This window comes from Gasterosteus aculeatus, chromosome 13, assembly GCF_964276395.1.
Source record: "Gasterosteus aculeatus chromosome 13, fGasAcu3.hap1.1, whole genome shotgun sequence".
Lineage (NCBI taxonomy): Eukaryota > Metazoa > Chordata > Actinopteri > Perciformes > Gasterosteidae > Gasterosteus > Gasterosteus aculeatus.
This window is the reverse complement of record NC_135701.1, coordinates 12,634,916-12,653,968: the sequence shown is the minus strand read 5'-3', so window position 1 is coordinate 12,653,968 and position 19,053 is coordinate 12,634,916. Positions and strand designations below refer to the sequence as shown.

Sequence of the window (19,053 nt, the reverse complement as noted above, 5' to 3'; positions counted from 1 at the left end):
TACTGTCAACACAGACCAGTGTTAGGACAGCTGGGAGAACAAGAGAAGGCCAGACAGTAGAGAGCATGAGCGCACATAGGCTGGACAGCACAGGCACACGCACACACAGAAACCCTCACACATGCAAAACACGCACTCGCACAAGTAAGTAAAAACTGGCGTAAGTATGTGTGGATTTATGTAATAAACGCATATTTTCAAAAGCACATAATAAATGAGCATTTCAGGTTCATGAATATTCACAGGGACCTGAAGACACTCAGTGAGCAATGCTTTTGTGGAAATATGGTGGGGTGGTGTCACGTCACCTTCTCTTGTTTTAGTTTTGGAGTGGTGTTGACAGCATCACGGCTCTGGGGACACACCTCAGGAAGGTTGCGCCCAGCTCCATTACCCCAAAATCAGCAGAATAAATGTGGGCGCTTTATTATGTTTGCTCACACAGAAGATGCGCAGGACTCCCCTGTTGGTATGGAAGGGAAATGAGCAACTATGAGGACCTCTTACTCTAACCCCCCTCCCCGCACACACATGGAAAAGTCAGGAAATGTTGCATACTCATATACTCTCTCAAGCTTTTAATGTTTGCCCTCTTCCTGCACACCAGCTGAATCACTGGGACAGAGCCTGGTTCACATCCTCTGCATCATGTCCTGCACTGACACACAATCATAAACACACACACGCAGGCGTCATACTAGTGCTTTCATACATTTCCTTGGGATTTAAGCTTTCATGGGAGCCTGCAAACCCCACCACAGTTGTGGTATGACTCTCCCCATGTGTCCTGTTAGGCCTGGGAGCGCCATTAGTTAGCATCGTGTTGGAAATTCCCTTTTGTAGCATCGAGTGCCACCTCTATTCATCACAAATAACTACATGGATTAAAGCATTAATGATCTCACTAATGATGAGAAAAAAAGCATTAAAATAGGTTTACATTGGAAATTGCCTCCTGGTGGTACGAAGTCAAGGCATTCCTCCTCATAGGGCATCTAATCATTCTCATCTAAATCATCCTTGTGGCAAACTCTATCCGATGAAAAGATCTCGGCACGTCCTCATTGCTATTGACACAACTTCTAGAAGATCATCCTGAGAGGATATTGACATCCTGCTGTTAGTCCCATCGATGACTTGTATCACATGCTGACGACACCTGAAATGTATTTGTTCACCGAAGACATGCATCCAACCCGGAGACAGACAGCCACAAATAAGTGAACTTAAATGCACCCCCATCACCTGTAAGCCACACCTGTTGTGTTCCTCTGCATTTAGAATCTAACTATCCATTTCCCTATGGTATGGTTGCCATGGAAACAGACGTTGTGAAAAAATATATATACTTTATCGAGAGTGAGTGAGTTGTTTTTTTCTTTTACTTTGTCTCCATCTCCCTTCCGCGTTCACTGAAAGTCAAGCAGTGTGTGGAGCGATCAATATCATTAATCAACACAACTCAACAGCACTCAGCTCTGCGGGGAGAGATGAAGAGGCACGGGGGAACGTCAACATGCCGGCCTGGAGTAGTCTTAACCAATGATACATATCACACATCACATGGATGAGAGCAGCGGCGAGGAAGCAAGAGACAGAGAGCGACCGGAGAAGCAGACGGAGAGCGACAGATAACTGAGGAATGGAAGTATGCTTTCGAGGTAGGAGGTGGAAGGGAGCGAGCGAAAGGATGAAGAGAGCGCTCAAGGTGGAGAGATAGAGGAGTTATTAGTTGGTTGTCACCTACAGTCTAAAATCCCATATGGCATCAGCAGTGAAGTGGTGACGGAGGTAGAACATACATTTATCTGACTCACTCTGAGGTATGAGTACAGTCAATAAGTACAGTCACTATTACACCATCTACTGGAGCTGCTACCAGCTGCTGGAACAAATACCGCTCCATCATTGTCCACTGACCACGATACAATGAGATTATATTTAGGTGCTTGTTTATCATAGGCATCCTGAAACTAAACTCTTTAATCCACAACATACAATTACAATGTAAAAATACCGGTAGGTATTTTAAACTAGAGAGGTTTTAAAAGGTAACCAAAATCTTAAACCCGAACCACAACACAATTTCCTAAGTATGTAACAAACTCTTATTCCTCATAAACATTTTGATTAATGCTAATAAAAAACATCTTATTTTCATAAAATTTACCATTACAGGCATAAAAATCTACAAGACGATATCTTCAAATTATTATTAAATTTGACTACCCGTAACCAAATAAAAATGTACTTAAAAATAATTACATCAAAAACAATGACTTAGAAAACATGAAAACACCTTCTGTCCAGTACTGCTGAGGTGCCCCTGAGAATCATCTGCAATGCTTCTGAAATAGCTCGTTCCAGCGTAGCAGCACCTGCTAAAGAGGCACTGGTGCATCTCATGTCGATGTTGGGCCAAAGTAGATAGCTGAGTGACTACAACATTATGCTGACGGGAAGCTCAATAATAATAATTGTTATTCTGTTTGTACTGGTTGATGTACTGTTTCAGAGATACACACATTACCTCACAAAGTCAGTTCATAATGATGAGAGAATTGTAGAGGCGGAAGGAGACATTTCTGAGGAAACAAAGGAGCACTTTCTTACAGTCACTCAGTCACCAGAGGAACAGCTTCCATATGACTAACTGACAAGATCCCATAATAAACATAAGTGAAAAGAACATTTGAGTAACAGAGGTGGGGAGTCAAACAGGATAATGTTCACATCGACAGATTCATCAATATGCTGCAGTAAGTCAGGAAATCCATTTGCATTTATAAAGTCAAAATAAAGAAGAGTTGAGTGTGATTTCCTACTCGTGGCTCGGTCACCCACACACTCACTCGCTCCCTCATTATCTCACTCCTCGCTTCATTCCCTCTTTACAGTTGTTTTAGTTACTGAATAAGTTATCCCTCACTTTATCTCTCATCTGACTTCGCTCTCCTCCCTCTGTGAGTGTAGAAGCAATAAGTGCTTTGGAGTTGACAGCCGTAGTGGTCCTGTTCTGTGGGCCAGGGGTGGGAGGTGAGTGGGAGGCTCGGTGTAGCATGTCAGCCATGCTGTTGGCAGCGGGACTTGCCAGCTCAAGTTAGCGCTGCCCTAGAGTTTGCGCAAAAGAACTCCAATAACTTCGAGGTAAAAGTTTTTTTTTTTTTTTTACTCTTCAGTCGTACAATGGCTCCAAGCAAGGGATGATTCTATGCAATTTACTTTTTCCATTCTGGCTCATTCATTTTTTCACATTTCTATATTACCATGTTCAGATAGTGTGAGGAACATAATGTAATGCATTCAATTCAAAATAAAAAAAAAAATCATATTTATATTTTCTTAATAATGGGAACAAGTGAGCTACATAAAAAAACAAACTTGCTAAACAAATAGTTTCAAATAATTATTTTAATTACGATTGTTGTTCAGCATTTCTTAGCAACCTCTCAGAAGACAGGCCCCAGAACGTACTGTCAGTACTGCTGTATGAATCGCTGTCTCTTTAGTTCAAAACCGAGCAATCAGATCAGTGGGATCGGGCCGCACGCGGCACACATGCTCCGAGGGAGCACCGCCGACCCAGGCAGATTTAGACTCCTGTTTGTTTATTTCCTCTAAGTGTGCGAGACAGAATGCTTTCTCGCATTAATATTCAACATCAACGAATACACAACAAGGAAAGGAAAAGATAGAGAGCAGGAGAGAGAGAGAGAGGGAGAGAGAGAGAGGGAGAGAGAGAGAGATGGAGGTATGGAGGCGGACCTCCTTGCGCTGCTGCTCCGTGAGGAAGCAGATTATTTAAAGACTGATTGAGACGCCAACGTCAGAAGGATTGGGAGCATGAAGGCAATCAGCGAACAGATAAGGAGCTGTTACCTGAAGACGCAGCCCTGTGCTGGCTGGTTGGGTAGTCCTCCCTGCACTGTCTGATAACGGCCTACTTTTAATGACCAGTGAAAGCTGGCAGGAGACGGACACTAAACAGATCAACCTCTCCTCCCCTCCGGCTGCGCCTGGCTCATCTCACTAGATATACTACCCCCCCCTCTTCTCTCATTCCATCCATCCATTCCTTCTGTAGTCTATCTCTCCATCCTGTCATTCCACCATGCACCTCTCCCTCAAGCAATGCTGCCAACATGCGCCGCAGCCAAGAGCCATGGCGCATGTAAATATGGGGATCGATGTGCAGCGATACCCGCGCTGCAGATTAATTCATTTGCATGGAAACAAAGCTCATATCTTCCCTTTTTTTAATGCTTCTTTTTATTTGTGTAATCAGCAGGCATATAGTATTCATAAAGCAAGATTCCCTCACACACACTTAATACACACAACAATTCGCACAAAAGCATTCTTCTAAATCTCTTCACTTTAAAAAGGTAGGCACTTCTTGCATTTGCTCCGTCTTGGTGGATTACAATTAGCCAGGGATTCCCCTGCAGGGCATAAATGTGTTGCTTTCAGATACAGGGATCCATTTGACTCTAATGTAATTATTGTACGGAGGCTCCTGGTGCCCTCGCCAGCCACAGATTAAGGGCGCTCTCGCCCACCACTTGCTCTCACCTTTGGCTCCTCAGCTGAAGCCATGCTAAACAGTCTTGCTAAATCTCATTTTCTCTCCCTTTTACTCCATTTCTCTCCGAGCTCCCTAGCAATAACATAACCCTCCCCGACGCCTCTGCCTTTGTCTTCTCGCTCTCAGCCTCCAGGCCAAGTAAGCTGATAGGCTGTCAGGGGTCAGCTGGCGGTGAGTGATTGGCCTAATGGGCAAGGCCAGAGCCAATGAGGAACAGCAGTGTGGCCTGTACCCCGTTGTTGACCTCGGGTGGAAGAGGCTACCAACAGGGGTACCCCCCCCACACACACAAGCACTCCTAGGTGTACAAGCAGTCGCAGACAAAAACACACAGATTTGCTCACACACACTCACACTATGAGATTATGTATCCGGCTGCCAAGTGAGGATTCCTCACATCTCTGCCACCTTTTCACTTTCCTTTTTGTCTCTTTAACCCTCTTTTTTTTTTTTCATCCCCTCTGTCTTATCCCTTTTCTGCCCATCGCCCCCTCATCCTAACTCTGTCTTTGTGAAACACAGGTCTCGCATCAAAGTGGGAGAAATATTAATCCTACCAGAAGTATAGGCTCCGCGTAGGGATCAAGAACCGGGTCGAGGAGGGGTGGATGAGGAGATGCACGGGGGGCAGAGCAGTGGGGGGTAATGGCACGCAGAAAGACAGAGAAGAGGAAAATGTATAGGGAACGTAAAGCAGCACATTTCACAAGCTGGGTTGAAGACTCTACACAACACTTATGGTTCACTAATCTCCAAGTACAATACAGGTCGCACACTATGGCTTTCTGCCTCGCAATTAGCATAATGGTACATCACACCACCTTACAAATGTCTTTCATACACACAATGATGTCCCCAACACTGCATGGAGACAACATTTAACCTGTGTATACAACAAGAGAAAACAACAAACATCAATTAACTGTCAATAAAAGCTGTCATTTTATTGGCCTTTAAAGTACATTGTTCTCTCCCCGACATATTTTACTTGTCTTTGAAAAAGAAACACCCGCCAGTTGTGAGAAATAATGTGATACACAAACGGGAACCGGCGATTGAGACTGAAACTGTGTCCCTCCAATCCCACATAACATTTAGCCAATGAATATTACATTTTTTAATGGTTATGGTTTAGATATTGCCAGGTATTCCATATGTTAAGAGTGGGTGTACGTGCTACTGGGCACAAGGACACATGGAACAACACAACAGGCCCATTCAAATCATCTATTTATGCAGATACCAAATACTAAATATTGTCACATGCTACCGTTAAGTTACAAGTATAATCAAATAAGCAAATTGTAAGTACAACCAAACTCTAACCATCATTCCCAAACAGCTGTGATTTTCATTAGCTGTCAGTTAGTACTGACGTTCATTAATCTAAACATCAGGTAATACCACACTTGACCCCAGGGAAAACACATGGCTTGCCAGTGTGCGTAGAAGGGCATTACAGTGAGTGTCAAAATAATATCTGATCCTCCCACTTCCCCTCGTCAGGGCTGACCTTGTGTAAACACTGGAGGAATGGGTAATGCTCCTCAGATGTGATCTAATTGCAGCGCGCAAACATGTGTGTGTGTGTGTGTGTGTGTGTTCCTTGTTTAGCAAGGGGTGGTCAAGCAATGCAATGCATGATATAAATGGGCAACAGAAACATTATGAGTGTTTGATAATCCTGTGAACTCATTTTTACAATGTTACTATCCATCAGAAAACCTATAGATGACTTCATGAAGCCAAATAAAGTGACTTACATTTTTACAAGTGGGTGTATTTGCATAAAATTGTGTGGATCTTTAATTTCAGAAGATAGTTCTTCATAGTTATTGCAATAATACATTGATCAATAATTTAATTAAATGTTTCCCATGGAAAATTCCCCCCACCGAATTATGTGAAATTGAAATATCAAATGTTAATTTACAAATTAGAGGACATCTTTGGTGTGTATTTATTGGGATGTTAAAATAAACGTAAATCATACATTTTCAAAGATAGAAACCTCTAAATCATCATTCGGTGTTAGTTTCGTCATTCCTCTGCAGGATTGTTCTGCCTGTTTTTCACAAAACACGTTGACATAAAGCCCCCTCATTCAGATGTATTACCTGCCTGTGCCCACTGGGACACAAGAATGGAGCCACAGTCAAATTGGGAAAACTCAGCAAGGACGGAACAGTAAATCAGGAATGTTTTATTTACACACACACACACACACACACACACACACACACACACACACACACACACACACACACACACACACACACACACAGGACATGATTTGTTTGCCCTTGATGAATATCTATTTTTTCATTCCTTCACCACTTTCTCAATTAAAGAGATAAACCAAAATAGAATGTGTGCGTTGTGCAACATGTGTTCAGTTGTACTGAAAGTTTGAATACTGAAGCTGCTAATATTCAAAAGGTTGCAGTTTTTTGTAGCTTGTTTGCTGCGGAAGGTCAAACAGTAAATATTCAGTAAATTACTCAACAAGAGAGCCCAACATGTGCATAGGACTGTTATCTATGCTATGTTGTATCTGTCTTTCTGTGATCCAAACAGGTCCTCTCGTCCACACAAGAATAATTAATAAAAACAAATACACCTAACGGAATCACAAAGAAACTATACACAATTAGCCTTTTTTTGTTGGAATTGCTGCAAGAGATTAGTTGGACGTGTAGTAAGTCTACCCATCGTGGTGCCAGCGAAGCTGCATTGAAATTAAATCAAAAACAGATAAAAACAGATAAATCCCTTTTAAGGTGAACAACTGAGCATGTTAGGAATGGACAAAGTAAACAAAATATTAAATCCACAATCCTCAGCTCCAAGATTTGAAATACAAAAACTTGTATTTCAACTTGGATGGGTCTTGGATGGGTTTCCAGTAGGCCGTGTTTGATGGCAAATGGACCTTGTCCATGGGATTCTTTGGGGTTCAAACCATAGATGACATGTGTTTAGAACTAAGGGACATTGAAGCAATACAACATGTTTTATTGCCGAACTGAGCAGAAGTTTTTTAATGGGAGCAAAGGGTATTCTGAATGAGATGGGAGTGACGGAGGAGTAAGCCCAAAGTTGTGGGCTGAGACCCAAAACAAGATGAGACCAAGGCCAAAACACAGGATGCTCCTCATGAGGCTAAGCAGGCCCCTCAACCACTCCGATTCCAAACACACTGTATGGACATATGCTCAGATCTACAATATGAGAAGTCTATATGACAACCCTGTTTTTAACTTGTTTAACTTATTTTTATCCAAAAATGTTTGTTTCTTTTACCCTTCTCGTGGCCCCAAGAAGCCCACTGTGAAAAGGAAAACTTCAATCACTTGCAAAAAACAGCGTCTGTATGGGCACCTCATAGTGCAGTTATATACTCTACATTTCCACCAAAGAGGAGTTATGGACTGGGCTGTCCAGTGCATGGTTAAATGGTGCTGTATCACATGCATGGGAAGACATTCCCTACCAAGAAATGTGACACAACAGGAAATGGCTTAACAGCTTTTTCTCCTGGGCTAGAGGGGCCAATAACTGTCACTACAGTTTAGGCCCACAGGCTCTCAACTCCCTGGGTCTGCTATATCATTTGTAGGGGGAGACCTCTGTATTAAAATAATGTTTTTTTGCAATACGGAAAATTTCTTTCTAGATGTGCTCAGGTCCCCTCAGAGCCCCACACTGGGTCTCTGAGTGGCACCTGTGTGAGTGTGAAGGGGAGGTAAGAGGTGTCTAAGATTGGGAGTATAAGGTGTCCCAAGAACCGCTGTTGGTTTTTGGGAGAAAGGGGAGTTTAGGTTTGTGGGGTCCCACATCTCCCAGATTTTTCTAGCTTCCTTTACTGGTTTTGGCAATTATTAGGCTTTGTGCTACGCATTTAATCTTTATTGGGATTATCCAGACTGAATATCAGGCCTGGGAAACAAAATACTGTTCCATTGTCCTTTTTTTTACCTCTGGCAACAACTCTCACTCTTATAAATATATACATATGAGGTGTAATCGTCTATTGTGAAAATCCAATATAACACATTATTTGAGAAATCACTTCATACACCAGTTCGACTTTCCCGCTTCTCCTGTGTAAAAGAAAAACAGCATGCCATGGAGGTCATTTAATGCATGTCTGATAAAGGGTACAACTTTATAGTCTAGCTAAGGTAAAGATTGTTTCCACACCTTCTCAGATCTTTCTCACTTTTTTTGTCTATCATTGTCATTCTACTCATGTGTAATCGTGTGAAAAGCATTGTTTTCGGAAAAGCAGAGTGAGGGAAAAAATAACAGTGGGGACGAGAAGCAGGCGGAAGCCCATAAAGCCTGGTGACCAGGGTCAACTCTCTCAGATACACATCACTAAGAGGAGCTATAAAAGTTCAAGAGGAGGTGTCTCTGTCGATCCAGAGAAAATAAACCCAAGCCTGAGAAGCCTATACAAGGACATCAGCATGGAACACACGGAGGCCATGCCTGAGTAACAACAACAAGCAACAAGGACAAAATCTACATCCATCATTTAAGGGCAGATACATTATGTCTTATATGGAGGAGCACAATTTGCACATATATTTTAAGCAGATGCGCGAGCGCGCGCGCGCGCACACACACACACACACACACACACAAACCCATAATAACTTTCACTCATTCACCCTCACACATTGGAAAGAAGGGTTAGTGTGTTTACATTGGGACATCAGAGGTGACGGTGTTCAAATCCCGCAGTAAGTTTCTGAGATCGGGGCCATAATTAGGGGTTAACCAGAAATGACTTCTCTTTGGTCTACAGGATGTAAACCAGTACACTTAATGCTACACACACACACACACAAAAAAACCCATCCACACACAGGCCAACAAGTACACAAACACATTAAAAACCATATGACCGCATCCTTACAGGAAACGGCTGGGACGCCCCCATACAGCCAGCATAAATAACCAACACAGGCTGTTCATCATCACTTATTGGTGTATGTTCATGCCGGGGTTTTGCAGAAACATGATTGGTCGGTGCATTCATCAACCTGATAGTGATCAGTCCCATATAGGGGAGATTAATCATTAGCTCTGCAGGGGCAAATGCATGGCATGGCAGATAGTGATTATTGATGGGTTAATCCCAAGTCCATGGCTTTGCATTCAGGCAACAGCCTCAGGGTATAGCATGCTAAATATATTGTTATCGCTTTGGTATTAAGGTATAAGTATATATTGGTAATATGCAGAGTAGTAAATCTGCAGTGGGGAAATCGGCGCATTATGTTTAGTCCATCGTCTTCACCTCAAAATATGAATGCAGTTACCTGTTGCAGACTACAAATATCATTTCATTTCAATACCACAGTTTCACTGATACTGAATACTAGAATCTTATCAAATATTCTCTCTCTCTCTCTCTCTCTCTCTCTCTCTCTCCAAACTTCCTTCCCTTTCCTTCTGCCCCTCTCCTTGCTAGTAGTGATGCTTTGCAGAAGTGCTTCTTAAAAGCCTCAGAGGGTAAATAGTGCTCTAAAAGTAAACAGAAATGAGGTGACCTTGCCAGAGGTTTGGGCTCTTGACAGAAGAGCTGCTTTAAGACTTCAAGCAGCAAGGGTCACAACTATAAACAAATCCATTCCAATGGCAGCAATGGATACACCCACAGAGAAAACAAAGAACTTCCTGGCAAAAGAGGATAATTAATGAAAACTCCAGAGTGAAGGCGAAAGAGGAAGAGGGATACGGACAGTGGGACGATGATAAGAGGGGGTGGTCTTCACAAGGCAGAAGCATAATGACTGGTGGAGAAAGACCAGAGGAGGAGATTAAGCAATAACAGAACAGGGTAAAACCGTAAACTGTAAAGCCGTAATTCAGTCACCTCACCTGGCATCTGTTTTTTGTTTCAGGCCAAAGGTCAAAGTTCATGTCTCTTAGGTTACTGAGCCGCAAGCCTTTCACCAAGCAAATTGAGGAACCGCATCAGAAACACTGAGAATCTAACAGCTAGCAGAATTGCAGAAGTTTCTTTTAGTATCTTGCATGGCCTAAATGAATGCTACATAATTGTATTCAAACCCTGTGTGTACAGAATGAGAAACCAACCTGAACCCACACAGAAGAAGCAGATTATTGAGATTAAAACGTGTACGACTGACCAGAACCGCACGTGCCTGGATATAATCTCTTAAAGCTTAACCTTGACTCTTCTCCATCACTATTTCCCACTGAGGGAGGCAGAGAGAAGAGTCAGCATCTAACAGAAAGGTCATAAGGAACAGAGTGCTGTCAACAGTGCATCTCAGACCTGCAGCAGATCTTGTGAGTAAGGAGAAAGATTCCTTGATCCAACCTGGTGAAAAATCATTTTGAGTAAATCATTTTCTTAGTTTTGTATATTGTATGAGATTGAATATGTATAAATATTATTTGTCTGGCCTTATCCAATCTAAAATGTAAGCAAAGTATAAAGATCTTTTGACAAAAGAAAAGTTTATGAGGCCTGTATATTAAAACACACATTTCAAATTTCACTAGAGAGAGATAAGTAAGATATAACATGTAAAATAGTACTCTTTTGTCATTATTTGACAGGTCCACATAGTACCATTCTCATTTCAAGCAGTGGAACATGCATAGTAGAAGTAATTGTAGAAGCACGGACATTGAAAAGGAACCCTTCCAAAAACCTGTATGATATATTATACCCTTGTTGGACGCTATAATGTCATTGCACTGCTAACATCTTTCAGTTTGTATACTACTTTGCATCCCATCTCATAACAAGAAGAAAACATGCATCTTCTTCATTCTCAGAAGCATCTTCACTTGTTTTATAGTCCTGGGAGAATGCTCCATTTTCAAGACCTCATGGCCTGGTTTGGGGCCGTCTGTCTGGGCCGAGTGTGTGTGTGTGTGTGTCTCCTCAGGGCAGGGTTTGTCATTTTGGAGAATCTTGTTATGTACTCCATGTTCCTAGACCCTGTGATAAGTCATCGTTATAGCTGGCCTACCTGGCAACCCAGTGATAAGGGAGCCGTGTTCAATCACTACGCTAGCTAATATTTCAAATTCCATATTGTCTGCCCGCGGTCGAAGCTCCCTCCCTTTAGCGCACACACACACACACACACACACACACACACACACACATGTTAAGGAAAGTTTCTGACATTCTCTCCCTGTCTTTATATCGCTTCCATGAGATGGAGGGACAAGGCTTTTTTTTGTAACCCTGTTCAAAAGAAAGAAAAACACTGCTCCCCAGATGTAAACACTGGCAAAGAAGCTATTTTATTTTTAAAACGTCGATATGGAGAATAGACGCATGCTCTGAACGAGTGTCTTCGGTGAACAAAAACATCGTTTAAGAAGAGGGAACCAAAGCAGGGACTCCTTGAGCGCTCTGCAGCAAAGTGAAGTAGCTTGCTCCTCTGAACTTCTTCTGTGGGGATATGTGAGTATGCTCACAGCCCTTGTGTAAACACTCCACACACAGGCTCTCCTGTATGTTTAGTGGTGTTGAGGTTCCTCTCCAGCCCACTAACAACCACAGGCTGCAGGAGGGGTGTGACCACATGCAGCAGGAGAGCGAGAGGGGCCCGGCACACCATTCCATCAATACGGTGTCCTCTAAACTTCTTGCGAGCTCTCTCTTTAACTCTCATAAAAAAGCTGATGGATTCGGCTCGGGAAGGCAATGGCTCCTGCGGCTGTGTTTATACAGCTTTAAGAGAAGGCAGTTTAGCAGGTGCTGTAAGTACAACCGCAATCCACCGCTAAGAGGATTAAAAGCTAGGATGATATCTTTCTAGTAAATAACGTTTCTCTGGAAAGAAAATACAGCAATAATGGAGCTCTTCTCATTCCGCTGGCTTCATCCTCTTTGCATTGGAAGACAAAAAGTATGGAAGGGCGGGGGGGGGTGGAGGGTGGTGAGTTTATACGGGCTGGGAAAGCAAAAAAAAAAAACAGGTGTTAAGCCTCTCCAAACTGGCCCATGTGATGGGGTTCTGTTTGGAGGGTGTGGAGCCAGCGGATAAACAGAAACGCTGTTCGATATATTTGCCTCCTTCTACTCCATAATCCAAACAGCGTTACCCAAAGAGTATGCATTATAAGCATTAAGAAACGTTCAAACATATACTAACTTCTCTCACAGATCCCCATTCAGTAACAAGCTAAGCTCCTGTGCTGTATCGCTTTGCAAACTGGCAGGGATAGTATACTCATAGCTAAGAAAATGGAGATGAATCATTGAGGGCTGAATTTCCATCATCTGAATGGGCCCAAGAATCACCACAGGAGCTTCCCCGTCCCGACAAGTGTTGCCAGAGCTAGAGAATGCTATTATTTATCCCTATTTCTGCTACTGCTTTATGTGTGTTGGGTTACACTTGCCCTGCTATAGGATAGCGATCTCAGACTCTGTTGTCAATGAAGAAGGTTATCTGCCCCTTACAGCAGGGCTTAGGCGACTCATATTATAAGAGCGTAGCACCTGGCCAGGGTCTACCGTGCATCCAGTTCTTGGATCTGTGTCCTTTTTCAATTTGTTTTTTAAATTTCTCAATCCCCCCCCGCGCCGTGACTCTTGCACTGCCCACTCACATAGAGAGAAGCACTGGATGCTAACACCTGCTAGGCCCTACTAAAAGCTTAGGAGTGGAGTTAGTGACCTGCCCACTCTCTCCTCCCCGCTCCTCCCAGCTCCTCCCTGTCCTAAAGGAAACAATCCGCCTGTTACCAAGGCATCAATGGCTCTCCCAGCTGGAGTTTCCCTTTGGTTATTGAGTGCGGAGGGAACGCGACTGCGCGTTTGTGTGTTTTCATGCGCATAACCGGTGTTGTGATGAACACTGTTCAAAACACACTCCAAGACCAAAGTGGATGGGTGGGGCAATGGACTCTTTTCCACCTCATATCACACAATGCAGCCAATTCTGTTGCCCGCTGAAGTGGAGAGAGAAGGAGGGTAAGGCCCTGGCCTCGAGTGGGTATGAAGCCCTGGATCAGTGACCTGGTAGGACAATAGGCCCCCTCACAAGCAGACCCCTTCACCAACCCTCCGACACGACTAAGTTAATCCCTTCGGCAGACAGTTTTACCATTAATACTGAAGCACTGAGTTGGCCTAATTACGTACAAAGAAGGAGGCATTTTCAAGTAGGAGCTAACCTGTAATGGAGCAACACTTAAGTCCAATGACACTGCTGTGATTTGTAATTGCAAAGTTGCCCCGCGGAGAAGTTCCACACGTGAAAAACAGGCATAAACCTTAATTAAAAAAATTCACTGTTGCTTGCGAGAACAACAAATGGGGCATTTTCCAAAAAGCATAACCATGTATGAATTGACTTAGTTGGGTGTTCGATATGATGTGGTGTTAAGATCAAATAAAAGTGCTAAATTCCCAAATATTAATAAGCTTGAATAAAAAGTTGTTCTTAAAAACATCGGTAACTGCAGAACTTTGCCCATTCTTGTAAACATTTAGCCATTATTTGGATCTCAGTGGAGGTCAGTGCTTATTTCCGTTTAGCCTTGTGAAACTTCCCCTCTCCTGCACCCTCTTAGTCCTCCTCCCTCCTTTACCTTTCAGACTGACACCACGCCACGCTTTGATCCCAAAGGTTTCAAAGGTTCTCTCCTCCCTGAATACAAAACACTGCTGCCTCTTGAACTTTTGATGGTGGCTGAAAAGCAATTGAAAGTTAGAAACAGCCCCTCTATAAAGACATCACAGGCAGGGTTCAGGTGTAGTTCACCTGAGCTCCATCCATATTCAAAGGGTATTGCCTCTTCTATTTCTCCCTCTAGCTTGCTATTCCTGTCTACCCATTGCTACTGAAAAGAGAAACCTTATTGAAAGGTAGAACCCATAAACACACGACACACATGACCGATGGAAGGTGGTTTGTGAACGCTTACGCTGGACAAACCTGCCAAAGGCCCGAGGGGAAGGGAAGCCCTGGTGAAATCAAATTAATCAGCAGCTTGTCTCCCTTTATCCTAACTGCTAATGTAAGAGGACATGAGATAAAAGCAACACCGACGGTGTCTTTCCATTCTTCAGTGCTTATGGGGCAGAGGGGAAAAGGCTATAAGGCAAGGACGGCGTTCAAGGGTCTTAGGATAAGCCATTGATTACGGTTTCCCACGTACTTTAATCAACCTGCGCTGACACTCTACCGCTGTCGGAAAAGGACACCCCATTGTCTTGGTGATAGAAAACACTGAGTTTAGGGGGTCCATATGCTACGCTAATTGTTTATTGACTGTTCACAGCAAGGAGGAAGATAATTAGGGTCATTAACTAGTGTAACTAAGCAGACACAAGTTGTCAATTCCAGATCCCACCAGACTCGTTCCTTCTATTGTAACAAGCTGTGTAGGCTAACCCGCTTCTTTCCATGGGAAAACAGCTGGAACAGCATGGAAACACTTCTTTACTGTTTTTATTATTCCTCCCCCTCCTCCGCTCTTCCTCCTTCTCTTCATTCCGTTTTTGTTTATTTTTCCTCCTACGGAGTGGGTCATATGCATCCCCTCGTCGGCCATCATGCCAAATACACTCACACACAAGTTCCGTGTGAAATGGAGATGACACAGAGGACGTACTGCGTCCACACTGGTATGGCGATATGGTTCTAGGGGGTTTAGTAATAAATGTTAAAGGCGTAATGGGATTTGCCTGTACAGTAATGCAGCAATCATAGCTTAATGCAATAAAACAGGTACTGGCTTTACCTACATGTCCTTCCTCGCCCCCTCCCCTCACAGCAACACCCTCAGCAGTTTATGTAACAAAATGTAAATGTTCTGCAAAGGAGGTTCCTGTGAATTAGGAGGGAAGAGATCTCCATCACGCCATCAGCCTTGGATAAACACGTTCCCCTCTCAGTTTTTTTATGTTGTCTCTTGGAATCCCAGGACAGGCTACGCCGATGCCTTGATAACCTTGAGTCATTTGGAGGTCAGTGGAGCCATAAAATATCTCAAAAGCAACAGCGTCCAATGATGTGTGTTAACTCACTCCCCCGTTCTTCTGCTCTATTTTTCACAAATATGAAAGCCCCATTGACACGTAAGAATTCATCAAATTACTAGGCATATAATTCATTTTAATGTTTAGATTAAAAAAATGTGCTGAAATGTCACTGTATCTTCTAAATGAGTAGGAAATCAAATGACAAAAAAAATCTTTAAGATTGGAAAATAGTTTTGATTCAAGCTTGCATTCAATTTGCGTGGATCTTGATGAGGGTGCAAGCGCAATCAACATGGAAAGTGTTCTTCTGGGTTCACCGCTCTTTCACCTTGCCTTGTCTCTCACACACAGTGACAAGAACTTCCACTTCAAAGATCATCCGAAATAGGCCTAGAGGCGTACTTTTTAATAAAACACAGAGCATGTTTGGATTTTCGCTGGTGGAATTTGTATTAAGCGGGTGTCGAGGAGGTGTTGAAAGGGTCCAAGGAAGACGGGCCTTTTCAAGGACGCCTGCGGGGTCCCGAGGCTCCGGAGCATGTGGGCAAAACCATCAGTTACTCCCAGATGTTATCAGGTCACCACGGCAGCTATGCCTGGACTCCCTAAGGACACACAAACGCACAGCTGGGAAAGGCATGAGGGCACCGAGTACGGACCACGACCAGCAGGAACGGGCCAAGAGGATGTTTTCCTGCATGTCAAGTGCGTGCTAGTAAGACTGACTGCGTAGTGAATAGTGGTGTTTGTGTGTACATGCACATTTGCTTCTCCACGTACTCATCTGTGGATTTATCACATGGTGGGGGGGGGGGACTCAGGGGAAGAAGAAAAGAAAGAAGAAGCAGCAGACACAGAATTGAGGAGGTCTGGAACTGAAGAGCAACACAGCAACGAGACGTTTGACGGAAAAGAAAAGAAAACAAGCTGTGCTACTCGCTGTAACCCCCATGCCGTCCTCCACGGGTCGGGTGGTAGTCAGACTCTTGAATTTGCATAACAGCAAAGGACAATCAATGGAAGAGGGGCCCTTTGTTAGGAACTGTCAACGGAGGCCGGGGCCGCAAGCCCGGAGCCCCCGTGTCAAAAGTGCTTATTTGGGGTGCCACTCGGACATGACAGGGCCCCAAGGACAGGGGCGAAGGGTTAAACTGCTAACAACATTAAATGTCACCCCAGCTCTGCTTTTACTAAGACATGCAGAGGGGTCTTACATCAAGCACCGTCACCAAGGTTACATGATATAGTACACTTCCTTACTCAATTCCCCCCAAACCGTAACTGAATGTTAGACCTCATAAAATTTAAAAATGGTCAAATCTCTATGAAATATAATGTTTGGTATATATTTAAAATACTCAAACACTTCTGACAACATAGGCAAATATAATTGTATGGACATGTCATACAATTAGGAAGGTATGCAGGTATTATTCTAATGTGTAACATTAAACTAGACCTGTGTATAAGTGAGGCGGATGACAAAAAGTTGATGTTTACTAACGGTGTGTCGGCGTTTCTTCCCTTATCATCCATTATAGATCAATAACACATTTGATTTTGTTTGTTCTTTGCCAAGTGTCAATGTGCACAAGTCAAAGGGAAGCAGCCCTTTGTTTCATCCCGATAATAAACACTAAAGCATTTAATATTTCATCTCTTCAACCGACAGGCCTCTGAGACGTCACTGTGTTTAACACCGGGCCTCTCCTCTCCTCTCCTCTCTCTTTCGGTCTCTCCCTCTACCCTTTCTGTCGCTTGGGTTACTTTGTTCAGACGCCTGCGCGGGACTGTGTTCTGTAACTTATTTAACAATGGTTCATTCTCTTGAAAGCAGTTCTACCCGCAGGACCAGCCGATGCTTTGACTCGACTTTGTGTACGTCTATTAATAAATTAACTATTCTGTCACAATCTGAAGGAAAGATTCAATTATTCACAAATTGCTATGCATAATTCCATCAACCATGTTTTAAGCAGGGCTATGAATAATTTTTGCCATTTTACTTTAGATAATTAAAGCAGTAAATCTCTTTGTGAAGCACGTAATGGCCTTTACTGACTCTATGGTTCATGTTGCAGTGAAAAAGAAAACAATGCACATTTTCTGTTATGGTGAAGCTAGCATTAATCAACAGCTTCAGGTATGAATATGCATGCAGCAGTTTAGTTAACATCTCTTATCGGTATATAAATCACTCATTCATTGGCAATCTTTCAGCTGTGGAGGATGGGAACGGCCGGGTGAGAATAAACGGTGAAAAAAGAAAATAGAAACATATGAAGGGGCGAGGATTGAAGAAAGATGTTGGAGAAGGTGGGTGTGAGAGCTGGAAAGACAAAGGATGCAAAGTCTGTCTGCGTGTGTGTGTGTGTGCGTGTCTGCGTGTGTGTGTGTGTGTGTGTGTGTTAGATAGAGATACGGATAGGGAGATCAGTTTACCACAGCAAGTGTGTCCTCTGGCTCTTTTTCACTCAATTTGGGAAAACCACATTAATTTGGGGAAACATGCATCTCTCTCTGCCTCTCTCGTTCACACACCCTCTTCATTCGCTCCCTGCAGATGAAGACTCAGTGTGCTCACAGCTCATCCACCATATGTCTCAGCTGAGACAAAAGTGCCTCTTAGGGTTTTTCTCACAGTATTTTTCTCCAGTCACACGGTTTGCTCCTGGTCGCTGCACTAACCCAATTAACAGGAAGCCCATGGCTCCCCCAGGTCAGATAAAGACACCCCCTCCTCTCCTCCGCCACACACAAACACACAGAAAACCCACGCACACACACGGTGAGCCCCAGCAACCCCCTCACTGCGCTCTCTGCTGCCCCTGCTGACCTCTCTGAAGCTTACAAAGATACCAGCTGCTCACCATGCAATTGGATTGAGAAATGATTCTCTTTAAAACAACAGCACATGATGAAGAGGTGATAAAGGTGAAGGTGTGATGTGAAGGTACATATTCTGACTCACCTGGAAAACACAAAGACGGAAATACATCTAAAAGAATGTCTTTCATGACTGAGGTCTTAAGGCAACGAAGAATAAATTCCTCAAACCAAAATATATATTTATATTATAGTGTACTTCAAAACCATTTTTTCACGTGTGCCCGGAAAGGGCAAGGGGCAAAAACCACAACTATTTTTATAGCTATGGGTCAGGTTTAATCATGGCCCCCTTGTGTCTCTGAAGTCAAACAGCCAGGCAACGTGCGACCAATACATCCTGGTGAAGCAACTGACCACAGGAGAGAGACACAGAGCTAGGCGGGGGGGCCGGGGGGGGGGAGCGTAGAGGCCGAGAAAACAGGATGACTGAGGCCACAAACACATCAATCAACCTACGGCCCATCCTCCCTCCTTGTATCCCTCTTTGGCCCTCTATCTCTCTCTCTGTCACACACACACATTCACACACACTTCCACCCGGGCCGTCTCAATTACCCCATGGTTAATCTTGGACCTCCCGTAG

The 19,053-nt window shown here is 43.5% G+C and overlaps 1 long non-coding RNA gene across 2 annotated transcripts in view; it reads right to left on the bottom strand.

Moving 5' to 3' along the window:
• The window catches only part of LOC120830819 (uncharacterized), a 257,053-nt gene that overhangs the window by 75,099 nt on the left and 162,901 nt on the right, over window positions 1-19,053 (bottom strand). Inside the window, exon 1 of one of the 2 annotated variants that reach the window (XR_013452115.1) lies at window positions 3,880-4,007. The exons of the other annotated variant lie outside the window; for it this stretch is intronic. This is a non-coding gene — a long non-coding RNA (uncharacterized LOC120830819). Of the gene's footprint in view, window positions 1-3,879; window positions 4,008-19,053 lie in introns of those variants that run through there. 2 annotated transcript variants of the gene reach the window in all.